The sequence below is a fragment of the Eumetopias jubatus genome, unplaced genomic scaffold (genome assembly GCF_037043125.1).
Source record: "Eumetopias jubatus isolate StellerSeaLion01/CBP00866 unplaced genomic scaffold, mEumJub1_p1.0 scaffold_13, whole genome shotgun sequence".
NCBI classification, from domain to species: Eukaryota; Metazoa; Chordata; class Mammalia; order Carnivora; family Otariidae; genus Eumetopias; species Eumetopias jubatus.
The window spans coordinates 60,201,019-60,220,501 of NW_028274819.1; the positions used below are offsets into that span (position 1 = coordinate 60,201,019).

At 47.5% G+C, this 19,483-nt stretch overlaps 1 long non-coding RNA gene across 1 annotated transcript; it reads left to right on the top strand.

Moving 5' to 3' along the window:
- The first annotated feature begins 5,741 nt into the window (after positions 1-5,741).
- Positions 5,742-9,658, top strand: LOC114218596 (uncharacterized). Its single transcript, XR_003611225.2, has 3 exons — positions 5,742-5,914; positions 8,143-8,281; positions 9,438-9,658. It is a non-coding gene; the product is annotated as an uncharacterized LOC114218596 (long non-coding RNA).
- The last annotated feature ends 9,825 nt before the right edge of the window (positions 9,659-19,483 follow it).

A 19,483-nucleotide genomic window follows, 5' to 3' on the forward strand; every position in this document is an offset into this window, starting at 1 on the left:
CTTGCTAGAGCCACGTAACTTCTCTAGGTCTCAATGTTCCCACCTGCAAAGCAGGAATAGTAATGCCTGCCTTATAGAGTGACCATGAAGCTCGAGGGGATAATGAAAGGAATGGACAGAAACCACTATGCACAGTGCCTGACAAACAGAAGCACTTAATAAGGGATACTACTATTTTGAAGAAAATAAGAGTATAATAATATTAATAAGAATTCTCTATTTTTCCTAAAACTCTAGACAAATTGATGGTGGAGAGATATGAGTGAAGTTTATCTGTGGCTTTAGGTCTCCCCTGACAAAAGGTGATGGAGCCTGAGCTTGGGAGGCCTGGTGGTGTCATTTCCAAGCCACGTAGCACAGCCCTGGAGCAAGCTCAGACTCTGGCTCTACCACTTGTCGTGACCTTGGCTAAGTGATTTAACCTTTCCATGCCTCAGTTCCTTCCTCTGCAAACTGGGATAAAGAAGATCTACCTCACAGGTCTGTTGTGAGTACCAGTGTGGTAATGCCAGGAAAATGCTAGTCTTTAGTTCCTGGTGCTAAAAAAATTTTAGCTAATTACATTACTTATTAATTACTTATTCATCAAATACCTAGTAGAAGTCCAGGACATTGTGCTGGGTACCAGAACAGAGGAGGAGGGAGGAGGAAGAGGAAAGGGGAGAGGAAGAAAAGGTGAATAAGACATGATCTGTATCCTCATGAAGCTCACAGACTAATGCAGTGATTCTCAGCCCTGACTACATACTGTGGTCACCCAGGGAACTTTAAGAAATACTGCTGCCCAGGGCCCCTGCCCAGAGATTCTGATTCAACTGTTCTGGGGTCAAGCCTGGGCATCAGTATTTTGCAGAAGCTCCAAAAGAATTATGTACAAAGAGTAACAGAAACATGTGCAAAGGCAAAGATTATGCCTCATTTTTTAAGCTGAGTAATAGTGTGAGAGTAGTTCACCAAAAGGGGGATCTGAAAGGACATTCTGAGCCTTTTCTGCAAGATCCCAAATAAAGGCAGAGCTGCAGCGAGTCACCAGGCAGGATCTGGAACAAATCGGAGCAATCAGGAGGAAAGCGAGAAAAGCTGGGATGTTTCCCATGAGCAGAGCTTGTCAGGGACCCCAGTCCTGTCCTGTGTACCAGTCCTTGACGGGGGCCACGGCTCCAATGGCTTCGCCAAAGAGAGAGAAAGAGAGGATGCTCTCCATGGTCAGGAAGCCTCTAGAAAGTTCCTCTGCTTTCTCATCAAAGGTGTCACATGCCTTGCTGAGAGACCAAACACTTAGGGTGACGCCAAGTTTGTTGGTTGGTTGGGGGATGGCCTCCTGTCCATGGTGCTGAACCGTTCCTGCGCTGAAGAAACACACTCAACATGCCGTCTCTAAGCAAGCAGCATCAGTGTCTTCCGGGAGCTCATTAGAAATAAGAGCCACACCCCCACCCCAGACCTACAGAATCAGAAATTGCCACTGATCAGGCTCCCACGCGGTTTGCATGCACATTTAAGTCTGAGGCACCCTGCTCTAGGCCAGTGTTTCCAAGCTGGAGGTTGCATCCCATTCTTGAGTCAAGAAATTAATGTATTGCACTAGAAACAGCATTTTTAAAGAAGAGAATAGAATGGACCCCCCCAAAAGAATAAGGAATCTAAAATGTCAGATTTCATCACATGTAGTAAGAGCAAGATTCGTTATTACCCAGTGGTATACCGAGCAGGATCTAAGAATCCCATACTATGAATTGCATTCTGAACAATGTCTGAAAGCCCCTGCTTCTTTTTCATAATCTAGGGAGAATGGTGATTCTTTCCCAATATCTCGTAATATTCCACGCCACAGGAGGAAACAGGCAGTGGGAGAAGAGAAGGGCATAGATCGATAGAGAAAGAGTGACAGAGGGAGAATTGATTTGCTAGGGAGGGTAAAAAGAAAAAGAAGAGGAAAGAAAGCAGAGGGGTTGGATTTGAGTGGTATTGTCGGTAGAGCTGAAGTACTCTTGGTTTCTCCTTTCTAATTCACTAAAATTTTGTAAGCGTTTATACCGCACGCCCTTAGAGCAAACATTGCAGTGAGTTTATATTTCCCAGCACATGCAGTTGGTTTTTACGTACTCGAGAACTCCCTCACATTTCTGATGATTTGCTACCACCAGCCCCAGGGAAGCTGGTGGGGTGCAAATGGTGCGGAGTGCCCAAGACTCAGAGTCAACATCTCCTCACCATGGCCAGGTTCCTTGGGTTTCCCACTGTTCCCACCATAACCAAAGTATTTAGAGGAACAGCTCTAGAGAACTTTGGAAAGAAAGAAATGGAGGCCTTTTTAAAAAGCACAGACATTTCGTTTGCTTCAAGAGGTGACACAGAACAAAATGTCAAGAGTAGAAGTGACACCGTGATTTTTCTTCTTTTCAAAACTGGGCAATGGGAGTTATTAACCTCTTACCATGTACCTGTTATTTCATTTATCCAACAGTGTCCTACATTCGATTTTGCCTAGCAAATTGGTGTCTAATGGATGATGACAAAAAATGACTTTTATTTTTTTTTCATTTATTTAATTTTTTTAAGATCTCATTCATTTGACAGAGACAGCACAAGCAGAGGGAGAGAGAGGGAGAAGCAGGCTCCTCGCTGAGCAAGGAGCCCGATGTGGGACTCGATCCCAGGACCCTGGGATCATGACCTGGGCCGAAGGCAGCTGCTTAACCAACTGAGCCACCCAGGTGTCCCAAAAAATGACTTTTAAAACAATTTTCTCTCAGGCTAGTGGAGTTTATAAAACACCGAGCTCAAAATTCGCCCCTCTGGGAAATTCTGCATGAAAATCATGGTGTGGGACAAAAACTTTGTTAACATCCACATACGGTTTTAGGTTCAAGGAAGACATAACCCTGTGTATGGAAACTTGCGTTTGTTCTGCAAAATGGCAGAATCAGACCACCATCTCCTCTGTCCTGAGCTATGATAAACTCAACGTGGACAGTCTTTTTTCTTAAAATATGAAAATTATAAAATTATATCTGCAGCTGTAAAGACAAAATGTTTTTTGATACAGTCGGAGTACCTGTTTCATCAAGGGCATTTTAAGTCCCTTAAGCCCTAAGTTATTTGGCAAAAACTTGTCTTGATATGACAAGTGGAGTAGCTAATTCTTTTTTTTTTTTAAAGATTTTATTTATTTATTTGAGAGAGAGAATGAGATAGAGAGAGCACGAGAGGGAAGAGGGTCAGAGGGAGAAGCAGACTCCCTGTTGAGCAGGGAGCCCGATGTGGGACTCGATCGCGGGACTCCAGGATCATGACCTGAGCCGAAGGCAGTTGCTTAACCGACTGAGCCACCTAGGCGCCCCTGGAGTAGCTAATTCTTACTGATACCCGGTATGTTCCTGGGCCTTCCTAGCTTAATCTTATTCAATCCCCTCGACAAACAATGGGATGAGTATCACAATCCCTATTTTCAGATATAGTAAAACAGAAGCTCAGAGAGGTTTAGTGACCTGCCCAAGGTCACACAGCTCATCAGAGAAACACCACCAGAATCTGAACTCTAGCATGTATGACTCCAAAACTCCAACCAAGCTGACCAAATGCTGACTTGTTCAGCTCCCTCTCTACCTCAGTTTCAAAAGCCCCGATGTTTCACGATAACCTTCTTTACCTTGGGCTTCTGCTTATTTTCCCACCTTGCTGCTTTCATCTCTCTGAGTTTTACATCTGAGCAGCCTGACATTTCTCCCCGGTTTTGCCTGGCACCAAAGGAACTGTCCTGGGTTGGTGGCTGGTCACTCACAAAGAAAGATCTCTGGAATGGAAGTGGCTTACCACAGTGGCTCAAAATGAGACCTGCTTCCCCTCGGTTGAGTCAACGCTTTTACAAGAGTCAAACAGCAAATACTCAAAGTGGAAAAATTTAAGTACATTTCAGCTCTGAGGCTGGATTTCCTCAACATCACAATTTAAGCATTTCTGAAACCGGTTAATGCTTAGAGGGAAAAGTCCCATCGGCGAAATGACATTTGAAAAAGCCTCGTCTGAATACAAAGACAATCAACTTAACACAACAACTTCTCCAGCTCCTACCACACTCCACACACTATGAATAGGGTGGGGACAGACAAAAAGGCACCAAGACATTGTCTTAGACCAGGGTATTTATTTGTGGTGTTTTTTACCAGTTAAAAAAACTAGTATTTTTCATTAGTGAAAGAAATCACTGAAAATTCCAAGTAGAATTCAAGCTAGAAGGAACACACTTCAGCTCAACATAATAAAGGATTTTCTGATCAGCACTTGTCTACCAATGAAAAACCAACCTAATTAGAAAGTTTTACCCAAAGATGCAGCTGGTTAATATTTAACAACTGGCTTTCTGCGGGGGAAGAGGGGAGGAGCTGATTTGTAGCATTTACTGGTTTCCATGGTGCAAATACTCCTACTATGGCCAAATGCTCCTACCATGGCAGATTTCAAGGTAAGTGGAGCCATTGAAAGTGGAGTTGGAAAGATATAAGCGGTACAAACCATCCCAGGTATTTCTACTACACGGATAAAACAGATGTAAATAACCTCAGGAGCAAAGTATAATGTAGTAAAATAATCAGGAAGTGGTGAGTGTTCATTATGTATACCTTTTCTTAACGTAATTTATTTAAGTGTAAGTTTATATATTTTAATCTCTAATAATGTCTGTGTTTAATAACTGGCTCACAAAATCCCCGAACAGCGAACAGTCCGTTCTCATGAGCCAGTACAAGGGGGGAGTTCCCAGGGCCTCTACAGCAGGGGGAGGGTGGACAATGAGAGGAAGGTGGATAGGATTCCCTAAGTCTTGAAGCCTATCCAACTCAGGCCCCAGCAGCAGCCACAGATGCAACCTCAGGGTCGGGGGCATTCCAGTGCCTACCACGTAGCAGTGACAGTGCCGAGAGCTTTGGTGCCTTGTCTCATTTACCTGTACCAAAACCCCCAAAGTGCGATCGGGACTAATATCATCCCCATTATAGAGATGAAGAAACTGAGGCTTGGAAAGATTAAGTAACTCTCCTCCAGTCACAGAACACAGTAAGTGGCAGTACTGCAATGTTTGACTCCAAATCCCTTTTCCTCAAACCAGGACGTTAAACTGACACAAGAAACGCACTCTACCTACTGGTTCATAGACCTCCATTACCCCTCAGAACCAAATGATTTGTGAAGTAGGGGGAGAGATGGATAGTCTCAGTGCACCCGGCTGAATCCAGAGACCCAAACTGCACCTATAGCACAGAAGGGACGTGCTGTAATGAGCAGCACCTTCCTTTCTTTTGCAGCAAGAAACAAATAACTAAAACCTCAAATTAAGTAGATCCATATAAAATCACCATCTTTGTAAGCAAAAAGAAAGTCAAATATCTACAACTTGATTTTGTTCCCCTTAATGGACAATTTGGGACATAGTGAAGGGGACTGCCAGCAACATGCAACCTGATCTAGAGTCTTGTGTCTCTGTGCTAAACAGATAACAAACTCTTTTTCCTTTAACCCGGGGATAGCGAAGGGCGGGCAATATGACTGAGCGAGATAGCCAATACGAGTAGGGCACCATCTCTCTGTATCACAAAGATGCAGGCGGGTACAGATGGTGTGCCCAGTCCCAACCACCACGCTCTCTACGCTGATACAGTGGAAATGCACGTCAAGCCAGTATCCTTCCGACCCATCCCATCCTGTAGCTCTGACCCTAGTCCTGAGTCCACACACCAGGTGAGCACCCAGACTGGGCATCCAGATAACTGCTAAGACGTTCCGACTGGGTAGAGGCTCCCCTGGTGATTAATGGGCCCACAGGCTCACTTGCTCCTCTGTGTTACCCACCTACCTTCCACTGGGATGGAAGATTCCGGCAGGCCGGCAAGCACGTCGCCCAAATTTGGTGGAGCAGGTAAGCCCCTGAGCCCACTGGCTCTCCGTCTTCCCCCCTTCTGCAGCCTCCTACCTCTGGTAAAATCCCAGGACCACAACCAAATGCAGGTGTTTGCAGTCAGTGTTTACCTGCAGAGGTTTTGGTCACCAGACTAGCCAAGATCCCTGGGCTGCGTGTGTTGGCTGCTTTTTCATCATGCCTCCATCACATGGAACTACCGAGGTACAGCTGCATGATGCAAACGACCTAAACTGTGGGCAACAGCTCCTGTAGCAACAGGCAGGGCACGGGGAGGGCTGCCTGGCTCTTGGCCTGCAGGAATTTTACATTGAAATCAATCAAAATTGCACTTGAGAAAGAAACACTAACCGCTATCAATGTTTGAATGTAACTGATGTGACAGGTGACTTATGGCTGGTCCTCACAAGCCACTCAGCGAGGTGATGATTGCTATCCCACTTCTTGGATAAGGAAACTAAGGCTCAGGAAAGCTTATCCCACATCCCTGCCAGGAGGCAGAACCAGGGTTTAAATTCATGTTTGTTTATCTCCAGAGCCCTGATGCTAGGCACACTGCAGCTCTGCTCACACAAAAAGGGAAAAAATAATTACTAAGGGCTTGCTTACTCCATGCCAATAATGAGGAAAATGATAATAATGAAAGTAGCTCACATTTACATACTGATTATTACAATGATCCAGGCACTGTTGGAAGTCAGGTTTTTAAATCCTTCCAACAGCCTTTATGTTAGACACTAGGACACTGATGCTCAGAGGGGTTATGCAACCGGCCCCAGGTCATGTGGTTTAAGACTGAGCTGGGTGCCTCTGCATAAATGCTTCTGTTAGCATCCTCTTATCAATCTTGACGCAAAGGTGGTGGTATCCCTAATGAGGGATGAGGAAAGGGAGGCTCTGAGAAGCAAAGAGACTTGCATCAGAGGCACACAGCTAAGAGCTTGACACCACTCACCCCAGCAATGAGTACATCTCAGAAGCAGAAGGAGACCTGGCTTGGAGGTTAGCTCACCCCTGGCTAGCTATTCCACCTTTGACATGTCCCTTGGCCTCTCTGAGCCTCAGTTCACCCAGGAGGACAGTAAGAGCTTTAAGCAGGACTCCTTTCCATCCATCTAACCGGGATGTGCTGGGACCCCCACTGCTACGGTGACCTACATGAGATGTTCTCCTGCCAAGAGGAGGGGAAGAAAAGTGCTATCAGACTCCACACGTGTGTCTCCCCCACCACCCTGACTGTTCCATGTGCAGGCAAACAAACAGCCTCAAAGGCTTTAGAGTGGGATCCCATTTAAGGGCCTGTAGAAAGGGTTGAGGGCAACACTGTTGAGAGTTGCCACGTCCCAAATGATTTATCAGGGAAGGTGATGTAAAAGAGCAGCAAGAAATCACAGGGAGGAGGGAGGGGGTTAACCACCCGGTGCTTGCTGGCACAGAAAGAGCCAGACGTCGCCGGGAGGGAGCAGGCAATCTGTCTGAGCTCAAATGACTTGTCACGGGGCCGTCTTTGATGATGACTCTCTGTGCAAGTAGGGAGTGGCAAAAAATGGACAATCGGGGACATGCTGAGGGAGGTGACAGAAATTCATGAGGCCTGTTGATGTCTCAAAGTCACAGGAAGACTGTGGGATGCTGAGTGAAACAGTCTCAGAGCCTGCCCCCCTCCAGGGTGGCCGCGAGCTTGAGCTGTTAAAGGGCCCGCAGACGGATTTCAATCACCAATGACTGGTTGGTCCCCGTGTGCTGTGGGACTGTCGGGCTGCTTGGGATGCAGATGAGGATGTCCTGGCTCTTGGCCGAAATGTGACTATGTGGGGCCTGAAGATCAATGTGAAATTAGTTTCAGGTGGACCCTCTGGAATTGGGCGTGATGGGAATTACACATCATCACAGGCACGGCTCTTGGTGATTTATGAAGTCCTGCTGCTCTCGCCTGTTTTTACCCTCCCTGCATCCCCTCCTGCTACATCCCCTCTCACGACTGAACTCCCACGTCCCTGTCTTTGCACTGGCTGTTCCCTCCTTCCTGTGCTCCGCTAGCGAAGTCCTACCCGGCTTTTTCAAGTGTTAGCTGAATTGGGAAGCCTCCCTCCATAACCGGGTCTGGATTCATGGGCATACCAACCTGTGCAGTAGCCCAGAGCCCATGCTTAGAAGAGCCCAGGCTTGGTTTCATGCTCTGCTGTTGCTGTCTTCAACTAGGGGCTCTGCATTTCCTTTTTGCACAGGGACCTGAAAATGATGTATTGGACCTGCTCCTCCCGTCACCCCCTGCCCCCCAACGTAAGACTGACTGAGTCAAGTTCTCTCTCCTCTATGGTCTCACAGCACCTCGGATGCTCCGCGGTAATAGGTTCTTAGTTGCTTGTATCTTTCCACCTTGCCTTGTTGCCAAAAAAAAAAAAAAAAAAAAAGAGCATTTAAACAGTTAAAAAGAAGACAAAAAAATATATATCCAACACAACCACAACAAACAACAATTCGGCGTAGAGTGGTAGTAGATTAGAAAGAAGAAAGGGAAAAAAAGGGGGGCCAATAACCAAAATCAAGCCAGTAATGAGGTTAATTCTCTTAACAGGCCGACCTCAGACTTGGTCCTGCGCTCCCTAGCAAACTGTAGGGAAAATGGGACATTAAAGTTCACACAATTATGTGTTTACGAGGTAAAAACAAACTAATGTTCTCTGGAGAGGAACATTTATTCTTAAGATTGAGAAGAGATGAAATTTCTCTGAGAATGCTCACAGAAAGGACCTTGTAAGCCACACAGGCTTTACCCTGGTAATTGTACTTAAGGAAACAGGCCACAAGACATGTTTTGGGGTGAACACTGTTTGGGGGGAGGCTCCATGGCTTGTGCTGGATTCTCAATGGTCCCACAACTCACAAAGGATTAAGCCTCCTCACTGGGCTGAAATGATAGACACCTCACAGTAGGTACTTTCTCATAATGACCCTCAATCTAGACCGATGGGATTTTTACAAAGCATAGCTCTACACAAGTCTTATTGATTTGGATATAATGGAGTTACTTGTATATGGGCCATCTCTTTCAGGCAGTAGTAGTCTTTTCCTTCTCACCTCTGGGCCCAGAGGACCTAACTCAAGGCTCAATGTACAATCAGCACCTAGGAAAACTTCTGACAATCCATCGAGAGCTCTTTCCACTCCAGCACTGGACTCTTGCTCTGAAACATTGACCCATATCTGATGATGATTCCCTGGGTGTGGGGATTCAGCAGCAACATGGGTCCCTCATCAGGCCCTTGAGCTTCCTAAGAAAGGTGACTTGCCCTCAAGGGCAAGGTTTCTCAGGGACTGTGGTGGTTAATTTTATGTGTCAACTTGGCTAGGCTATGGAGCCCAGCTGTTTGGTCAAACACTAGTGTAGATGTTGCTGTGAAGGTATTTTTTTTAGATATGATGAATATTTACAATCAGTTCACTTCAAATAAAGCAGCTCACCCTCCATAATGTGGGAGGGACTCATCCGATCAGCTGAAGGCCTTAACAGCAAAGACAGAGATTTCTTCAAAGAAGCAGCAATTCTGCCTCAAGATTCAACACAGAAATCCTGCCTGAGTTTCCAGCCTGCCTGACTTGCCCTGTAGATTTCATACTCAAGACTACAATTTCAACTCTTACCTAAATCTCCAGCCTGCTGGCCTGCTTCACAGTTTCAGACTTGCCAGCCCCCACAGTTGTATGAGCCAATTCCTTAAAATAAATCTCTCTCTCATTCTCTTTCTCTCAACCTCTGTGTATGTACATGCACACACACACACACACACACACACATATGTAGATATACGTATGGATGTATATGTAGATATAGATATATAGGTATCCTATTGGTTCTATTCCTATGGAGAACCCTGTACGGGGACTAAGGACTCTTGATTATTCTGAGTAGGTGACACTGCTACTTTTCCCCAGAGCCACCTCTGTCAGGGTTTTATAGACGAGAAACAGAAAGTATGAGAAAGGGAGTTTCCAGAACCACAGTGATGAATCAGCAGCTTAGCCTCAGGCTTCAGGTAAAATGGAAGTCAAAAGGCGGCCCCTCTGCCTCTCTGTGCCTTCAGCTGCTCTCACTCTCGGGGAAGGTCCTGGCAAATGCAAACCGCCACATGGCCAGAAATAGATTTTCTGAGGAGGAGGACCCTGAGTTGCTCTCGTGCCCCTCCCCCATCTACTGCTGTCTGAATAAGTCATTGAGATGTTCCAAAGTTGGCATGTGAGGGGAAGAGAGAAGGTGTTAGAAGGAAAGGCTGGTGGTGACAGCTTTGAGCTAGCTTTGCCCCGTACCCGAGACTCTCGTGCTGCCCCGTGCCAGGGGAGTGGGGGTCCCAACCTCCCAATGTTTAATGACTCCCCAAGAGCAGCTAACATCTATGGATGCCTCATGTGGGCCAGACGCAGGCTAATTTTTTTTTTTTAAGATTTTATTTATTTATTCATGAGAGACAGAGAGAGAGAGAGAGACAGAGAGAGAGAAGCAGAGGGAGAAGCAGGCTTCCAAGGAGCAGGGAGCCCGACGCGGGACCCGATCCCAGGACCCTGGGATAATGACCCGAGCCGAAGGCAGATGCTCAACCATCTGAGCCACCCAGGCGCCCCCACGCAGGCTAATTTAATCTTGTCGAGGACACTATAAAGGAGGAACATTCACATCCATTTTACCAACAAGGAAACTCAGAGAAGCCACGTGGCCAAGATGGAATTGGAACTCACAGCTGAAGTGAAAGACCATGCCAATTTCCCTTGGCTTTGACCTTTGTGTTTGCTCACAACGCGCTCGGAACAGAGCGCCCAGTTGGTGCATTCTGACTCCACCAGTTACCAGCTGTGTGAGCCTGTACAAGTAATACACTCTCTCTGAGGAGCAGTGTTATCTGTCCAACACCTGCCCTTCAAGATGTTCCAAGGATTCACGGAGATCATGCTGCCCACTACTTGGTAGGTGCTCAGTGAACAGACGCTGCTATCATGCTATCAGTCACTGGGCTGGAGATAAGGACCATTCCGAAAATTGCCTTCACAGCTCTATGAGAACACACCCAGACGGCTCCATACCCCCAGCAGAAGTCACACTACCACACCCTGTAGCGCCTGCCATCCTCAAGGGAGCATGAGACAAAGCTCCATCAGGGCATTTTCACACCAGGGTGGCAGGGGTGGGGGGATGTGAAAATTAGGAAACAAAATCACTTTGTGAACTCATTAAATGCGTGCCTGCTTACATCTCTGCGTGCTTCTCCTATTCCCACTTCGGGTTGTGTGGCTATTATTAACCACCGCCCTCAGAGAAGAAACGTGTGTCTTATCCCAGGAACATATTGTGGGGGGAAGAGACTTCCTAATATAGTGTAATCAACCAAGTTTTTTTTTTTTTTTTTAAAGTCCCACCTCTCTGAAGGAGAACCTGGCTCAAAAACCATCCTGGGCTCCTCTACTCCCCGAAGAAAGCAGTACAAGTCCTAGATGGCTATGCCAGGGCTTTATGAGTAAGGCCGTGATCTCCTTTCCACTTGGCTTCCACTTCTCCTGTTAGACACAGCCCAGCCCAAGCAGGCCACCCCAGGTCAACCCAAAGACCTTCCCACACTGTGCTTTTGCTTACAGTCCCTGCTGCCTGAAGGCCTTCCCTGCCCATCAGGGGTCTATCCCACCTCATGGTCCCCTCAAAGGCTTCCTTTGCTGCCAACCCAGTCTGGACCCCCAGTCCAAAGTCAACTCCCCTCGCCTGAAGTCCCCTAGCTCTCGGCTCATTTGTCTTTCATGGCACGTTACTGTACTATGTGAAAAATGGTCACTTCTTTGTCTGTTTCTCATTCTGTCCCACTCGCTGCCAGAGTGAGGTTGGATTCTCCAACATCAGCCACACACCATGCGTGGGATTTATAAGGCACTGCTTTCCCAGCAGAATCCCAACACTGTGACTGAAAGCCATGAGGCGTGGCATTCCAGACTCAGAGCCCACTCAGCTGTGTCTCTTTCTCCCGTCCCCTGGAGCTCCTTCAAGTTCATGACTGCCTCCTGAACCAGGCAGTCGCCTCCTTTTGGGAAGGCACCAGGTCTCATTCATCTCTGTCCCTATTACCCAGTGCTAGGTATATAGTGAGTTTGGGGAAATATCTATTAACCATGGAAGAAATTAGGACACAATCTACTAAGCTAGTAAAAAAGAAAGAAAAAAAAAAAAGTGGATGTTAAGCTCCTTAAGGGCAGGGGCCCCACCTTACTTAGTTCTGTCTCTTCCCCTTAATGCTCTGGCTATAGCAGATGATCAGTGAAAGACAGGGGTTGCCCCAAACTGAAATATACTCAGGTCTTGACACTTAAAACACAGCATTAATCTTCGCAAGCACTTAGACATTTTTCCCCCAGCCTTAGCAAAGTGAGGTTATGTAAGTCAGCCAGAAGGTGAAGCAAAAAGACTGTTGACAATTTTAAGTGCCACAGAAATGGATAATTTTAATGGATGCAGTATTTCTACAGAAATAAAATACTATGATTGAGATAGAGGCCAAGCATTTTACCACTGGATGATAGTGAAGTTTAATTTGAATCAATGAGGAAGGTCTACAAGTCAATTACCCTTCATTTCATTCCTGTGCCTTAAATGAAAGCTTAGGGCCAGTCGCAAAAGTACCCTGGAAAGGAGCATTTGACGATGTATCCATTCATACATCACCACTACCCCCGCAAGCATTCTGTATGCAATAGTCATATTGATTATCTCCTTGCATTTAAGTCAACCTCGGTTTTAAGTTCACTGTGAGTTAAACAAAATAGCAAGGTTAGTGCCATTATCATTCCCATTTTACAGCTGAGAAAACCGAGTCACAGTGAATTCGTACATCTTGCCCAAAGTCACTCATAAATCTAGTAAGAGCAGAGTTAGAATTTGAAATGAGATTTTTTTTTTTTCCTGGCCCTTGCCTTTGGCCTTTACACAAAACCAGACTCACATAGGCAACCAATGGAAAAAAGACTCCTTCTTTGGGGGGAAGGAGTCTAAGCACATGGATCTGCATCCAGATACCTCGACAGCTTCTGTGTATCTCCAGAGAGGCAATTCCACCACTGTCTCTTAAATGCCACTTAAATAGGAAAATGCCTGAGAGTTAGCGGTTTCTAGGCTCTGCCCATGGACTGTGAAGGGAAATGCTTCCAGGGCACAATTTAGGGAGTGAATGCTTCAGTGCACTTGATGACAGCCCCGTGACCTGACCAAGCCCCTCTGTCACCCTGAGGGACCCAGGGGTATGTAAGCATGGGGAGGTTATTTGAAAAGCTTCCTTAGCAAGATGTCTCTTTTCCTTGTTTGCTAGAAACCAAAACATTTGTCTTTCAGAACCATCCCAACACACAGCCAGAACTTCTTGTTGCAGTGCCCCCAGCTCAGCAGTGATGGGGGAGACCTCCTCCGGGGTCTTCTCTTGGAAAAGTGAGACTTTCATTCATTCATCAAATATTTGCTAAGTGTCTCTGCTTTGCCACCCTCAGTCACAGGCAGCACAGAGCTTTGGTTTTGGCGGAGAGATGGCCAATTAAGTCATAAACACACCCAGGGAGGGACAGGGGTAGGTAGACAGAGGACTTGTCTCTGTTGGGGAGAGGGGTGGTCAAGGAAGACTTCTCAGAGGAGATGGCACTTGAGTGAAGACATGGATAACTTCTCAGAAGAAGCCAGCCACGCAAAGACCTGGGGGCAGAACACTCTCAACAGTAGGAGAAGTGCAAAGCCTTGTGGCAGGAAGGTGCTGGCTCCTTCCAGTAACAGGACGAAGGCCAGTGTGTCGGAGGCCAGGTTAGCAGAGGAGGGGAAGATGAGATCAGAAGTTGGCAGGGCAGGTAGAGTAGGCTGTGCGGGCCTCAGCGAGGAGTTTGGTTTTCATTCTGAGTGTTCTGGGAAGCCACGGGAAGGTTTCACAGAAAGGAGTGACAGCCGTTGATTTACATGTTTTAAAGATCTCTGCAGCTGCCAGGTAGGGAATGGATAGCAGAAGGGCACGTGGCAGGTGGGGCACATGGCAGGTGGGGTGCGGGGGGTGGTGCTGAGCAGAACCTGCTGAGTAAGAGATGAAAGTGGCTTGGGCCAGAATGGTAGAAATGGAAAGAAAAGGAAGTGGAGAGATTCAGGTAGCAGTGCACTGATAAATGTTTAATGAGCAGCTCTCAGGGAAAATATAAAAAAAAGACCTATTGGCCAATTTCTGTGGTGTAAATACTCCCACCATGGCTGGCTGGTGGCCACGTGGCCTTGGTGAAGGCAGACCTGGGAAGTGCTGGGCATGGTCAGTTCGGGCACGCTGGGCGGCCCACTGCGGATCCCGGGCCCTGTCCGTTTCCCGGCCTCCCTGGATGAAGAGTGTTGTGGAGCCCCCAGCTCAGCAGTCCTGGGCTGAGAGGCAGGCGGCTGTGGGGGAAGAGGCCAGCCCCAGGCTCCGGGCTCCCCGGGAGCTGGCCCAGTCCTCCCTGTCTCCTCTGCACCCAGCACTCAGCCTGGCGCACAGACAGAACTTCATAAAGAACAAATACAAGAACGAGTGACCTCAGTTTCCCTGTCTGTAGAAGCGAATGGTAATGCTCCCACTCTCTGAGGGTAACGGCGAGGAGCAAGTGGGACATCACAGCCACCAGAGGCAAGAGCTAAGGGTCCCACAGGCCTCCATCATGATCCTGTGATGCGTCACGACCCCATGTGACAGATGCAGAAATGGAGCTCAAAGCCATGAAGCTGTGTGTCCAATCCCATTTAGCTCACAGGGGGCAGAGTGGGGATTCACGGCCCAACGCGGTCAGCCTGATGCTCTCAGCTGCTGGGCAGCCCCTTCCAAGGGCCACTTCCCACTTTCTCACCAGCAGCAGAAGCCACACAGGGTGGAGAGGACACCCCAGCCACCTGTGCTCTGCCAAGTCCTGAGGCTGAGACCACATGACTGAAGTGAGCCTCTCATGGGAGAGCTGGGAACCAGATATTTCCCTCGCCTGACCAGGACGGAGGGAAAGAGAGGCTTGCAGGGAGCAGAAGAGCACTGGCTCAGTCTGCTCAGGATGAATGATTCGGTGAGAGAAAGTGTAGGGATGGAAGCATGGCCACCATGTTGCCCTAACCATGCTCTGCACAACAGCCAGTGTGTTCCCCCAGTTGGAGACTGGCTGACCTGTCTCTGCCTGATAAATGGATTTTTTTTTTTTTTTATTCCTTTGCATGGCCAACATTTTTTTCCCACGCTGATAGAGATTCATGAGCCCAGGCCTTGGGGTCAGAGTCCCAAGTATGAACTCTGCTCTTGCTGCTCAGCAAGGAGCTCCCATAAACTCCCTGCGCCTCCACTTTCTCACCTGTATAATGGGGGCACAATAGAGTCCTCACCTCAAAGGGCTGTGGTGACGACAGAGGGGTCTTTCAGGATGGGTAAGGAGGAGAGCTAGGGTGCAAACCAGACCAAGAGGCCTTCCCTTGCTCCCATGTCTACTGCATACAGCGCAAGCTGCCTGAGAAGGAGGAGAAAAAAAAAAAAAAGAAAAAAAACAGGAGGGGAAAATCCCATTGACTCATTTCTAAGTGTCATACAAATGTGACACATAAGTTCCCTCTCACCCTGGGAAGGCTATAAATTGTCAAACGCCAAACAGAGCTCAATGGCCCTGGTAAATCACAGCACTTCCTGCAACCATGGGGCAGGGGAGTCTCGCAGGGGCTGAGGAGCTCAGCCTGCCTGCCCTCCACTCGGGGAGGGCCTGGCCACCCATCTCCTGCTCAACCAGCATCCTTTGCCACACAGTGGCTCCAGTTCCAGCAGCCTCTGCTACTCATGTGGACAGGACCCTTCTAAAGTCATTGTCATTGAGAAAACTTGTCAGGTTTTGGTGCTCCGGTGCATGACAGCAAAAACCCAATCAGCCTGGGAGGGTGATTCACATTACACTAGGTTGTGTTGCGTTCACAAAAAGAGATGTCATTTGCTAAGCACATACTCAGCGCCAGGCACAAATGTGATCCTCACACCTGTAAAGGAGGTTTGACTATTATCCCCTTTTTATAGCTGAAGAAACTGAGATCAGAGAGCTTAAGTAATTCACCAGGAGCAGCACAGCAAGTAAGCAGCCAAGCTGGGACATGACCCAAAGCACCTCCATCCCCAGAATCAAACCTCAGCCACCACTTCGGGTTGCCTTTCCAGCTCCTGGAGCACGGGAGGTTTATTTGCAGGTTTTAAGCTGGATTGCATGGTTAGCAGCCCAGAATTTAACATAGAGGGCCGAGGGCACAAAGCCAATGTCTTCAGAGGCCAGAAAGCCGGTCTGGGCTCAGTTTCAAAGAGATGGCTGGAGGTGGCAGGGAGTGGGGCAAACTAGAGGCAGGCCCTAGCTCAGCTCCACGGGGCTGGGGGAAGATGACAGCTCAGCCGCCCTCTCTTCTATCTTCTTCTCAAAATAAGTTGAACAACCTGAACTTCCACGTGAAATCTCTAAACAAACAACAGACCAACCTCATGCAGGCCCACCAAAATCCATCTAGGGACCAACGTGGCCACGGCGTAGCAGTTGGCAACCTCTGTTGTCACTTTACAGTGTATAGCCAATATTGTTGTGTCCCTGTTTCTCAGATGTATAAATAGAGACTAAGAGCTTAGCAATTACTGAGTGCGGCAGACCTTAAACACACAGTGCCCCTCTCCGCTGTCCCAGCTCGGCATCCGCTGCCTCAGCTCGTACACATCCTCCAGCGCTGGGGAGCTCACTCCTATGACAGCAACCGAAATCATCTGTAAACAGTCCTAATCTTAAGAAACTCACCTGCACTCCACCCTGCCTGTCCCACTCTGAAACTCTATAGTATGCCCAATTCCCTTCTAGATAACGGGATTTGCCAACCACCAACAGTGAGTACGGCAGGGGAACAGAGCAGAATTTTCACTGAATACTCCTAAGACAGTAAGCTCAGTGTTCGGAACCTAATACATATGTTTACGCTGAGTGCTCAGAAGGGCACAGCGCAGAGGCCTCCCTATAGCTCTGAGCAACTGAGGTGCAGGGAGGCTGAGTACCATCCCAAGGTCACTGTTGGTTTATGATGCAGAGGGGATTTAAAATGAGGGCTCCCCAGTTCTGTAGCCACTTTTCCATCGATCCGTCCGTCCATCCATCCGTCCATCCATCCACCCATCCAATATTTTTTGAGAACTCACCATGTGTCAGGCACTGCTCTGAAGACAGAAGGATACAACTTTCCCTCTACCATAGCACTGCCCATCATCTTTTTCAGGCTAAGACACCTGAGCTCTTTCATCTGATATTTATGTAGGCAGTTTCCAGGTCCTTCTTCTTCCCTGACTTGTCGGTATGGACATGTGTCAACATCCCTATTAACAGTTACCACCCAGAATGGAAGGTAATCTCTGAACAGAGGCTGGATAAGCATGTGGCTGGGAGTGTCCCCTCCCTGACTTGGGATCTCTCCTTTTATTGATGGAGCCTCTGCTCCTATCAGCTTTCCTGGCAGTCTTCCCACAAGCAACTCTTCAACCAAAACCGTGAAAATCGTTTTCACAGCTGCAGCTACTAACCCATGTCTGGTCTTGGGATATTGAGTTTAAAAACCCAAGAAAAATGGAACTGTACCTAACAACTATTCAGCCAATTGTACATGCTAAACACTTAAAATTTTACAAACACTTAAAAATTTGGATTTCTCCTTCCATTTTACAGCAAGAAAAGTGAGGCTCAGAGAGGTGAAAAGACTTGCCTACAGTTATCCAGCTAGGAAGTCGTGCAGCTGGGACACAAGTCCATGCCTGTCTGGCTCTAGGGCTTAGGTTTTTTCCTAAAGGGTTTCACATTCATACCTGGTAAATTTCCTCTCCGTTGAACAGGACTATTGCTTCGGACTGTTGTCTTTGATCCAATATCCTGGTGACACTTTCTGCCTTTCCTAGCACAAAGAATACTCCAAGTCAGCGACAGTTCCTGAGCACATCAATGCTGAGTACGGCAAACACCACTGATTACCTAACCGGGCTTGTGGCAGACAGTAAACAGAATGATGGTCCTAACACAAGCACTAGAACCAATGAGCGGATCCCAGCCAACTTCCAAGAAAAGAAGTGCTACTCAACAGGGGCATGGCAGACAGAGCCACAGGCCGCCCAGCAGGACTCAGCTGGACCTCAGTGTGTGCCCAGCTGGAGGGCCTCAACAATGTCTCTGAATGTGACTGCCCTAGGCCAGGTGCCAGGGGATGCCTACAGACCCACAGGGAGAGACACCAAAGAGTAACAATTACTACAGCCTCCAACTTAGAATCGCAGCCTCCAGGCTCCCTTCCCTGGCCCACTTTCCCTCTGTGCCCTGAGTACCTTCTAACCCAGGGCCCTGCTAAAAATCTTAACCCCAGCTGCCCGTCACCTTCAGGGTAAACTTCCATCTTCATCCTATGCCATGAAGGGGCCCGCAGGAGTTGGCCCTACCTGTCTCCAACCATCCCCAGAAAACACTCTGTAGCTTAACATTTTGCAAGGTGGGTGCCAAAGAATCCTACTCTTAAAAGATGGTCTAAGTGTCCTGAGAAGTGAGTGAGTCTAGGAAATGTTGCAAACAATTCTATGATTTTGAAAAACCACAATAAACATTAGCATGCTGCCTTATGGCTGAAAAGTCCTATCATCAAAAGGTTTATTTCACTTTAAGCCTGAATTTCCTATTTGGTGACAGAACCCTGTATCGGAGTAACAGCCATTTGACCCCAGGGGAGAGATTTTTTGATTAGTTAGTGATGTCACTGACTTTTCCCTGTTTCTTTTGTGCCTTTAGGGTACTGCATTAAGTCATACCCTCCACCAAATACCTTATTCTTCTTTCACCACCTACAAAACTCTTACTCACACTTCAAAGCCTGGTTCGACTTACAGCTCCTCTAAACATATTCCTGTAAACTCCTCTAAGGCTTGATTTTGTTCTTGCCTTGATGATAACACTTATCACAGGACTTGTTTCAAGCCTATCTCTCCCCAAAGACGGGAACCTGGTCTGATTCTTCTCGAGAAACACCAGTGTCTGGCCTAGTTCCTGGAACAGTGGTCCACGGTCATCGTGTGATGGGATGTATGGGTCCGTGAATGAATGATGAAGGGAATGAGTCCATATTCATGATAGCCACATGGTTTGGCCCAGCCCAGTTGCAGAACCCTGCCGGGTATCTGGCCGCCATGACTGGGGGAAGCCCCCTCCCCTTGGCAAGGCAACATGATCTCAAGGCAATGGCTGCCACTCTCAAAGAGAGTCAACAGGTCATTTCAGGAAGATTCAAAATAGATGGCATCCTGCTTTATCACTAGGCGTTGCTAGGAAACAGCTAGTTTGCTACAAGACAGGTTGATTAGCATTGCGGAGAAGACACAAACTAAGAAATGGCTGTATCTTCTCACCCTCCCCAAACCAGCCATGAGCATATTTGCAACCATTTCTTATTCAGCTTAGGTGGAAAGGGAAAGTTTGAAGTCAGGATTAAAGACTTACAAGGGCTTCTCAGAATATGGCAGTGACTCCATAAGCACT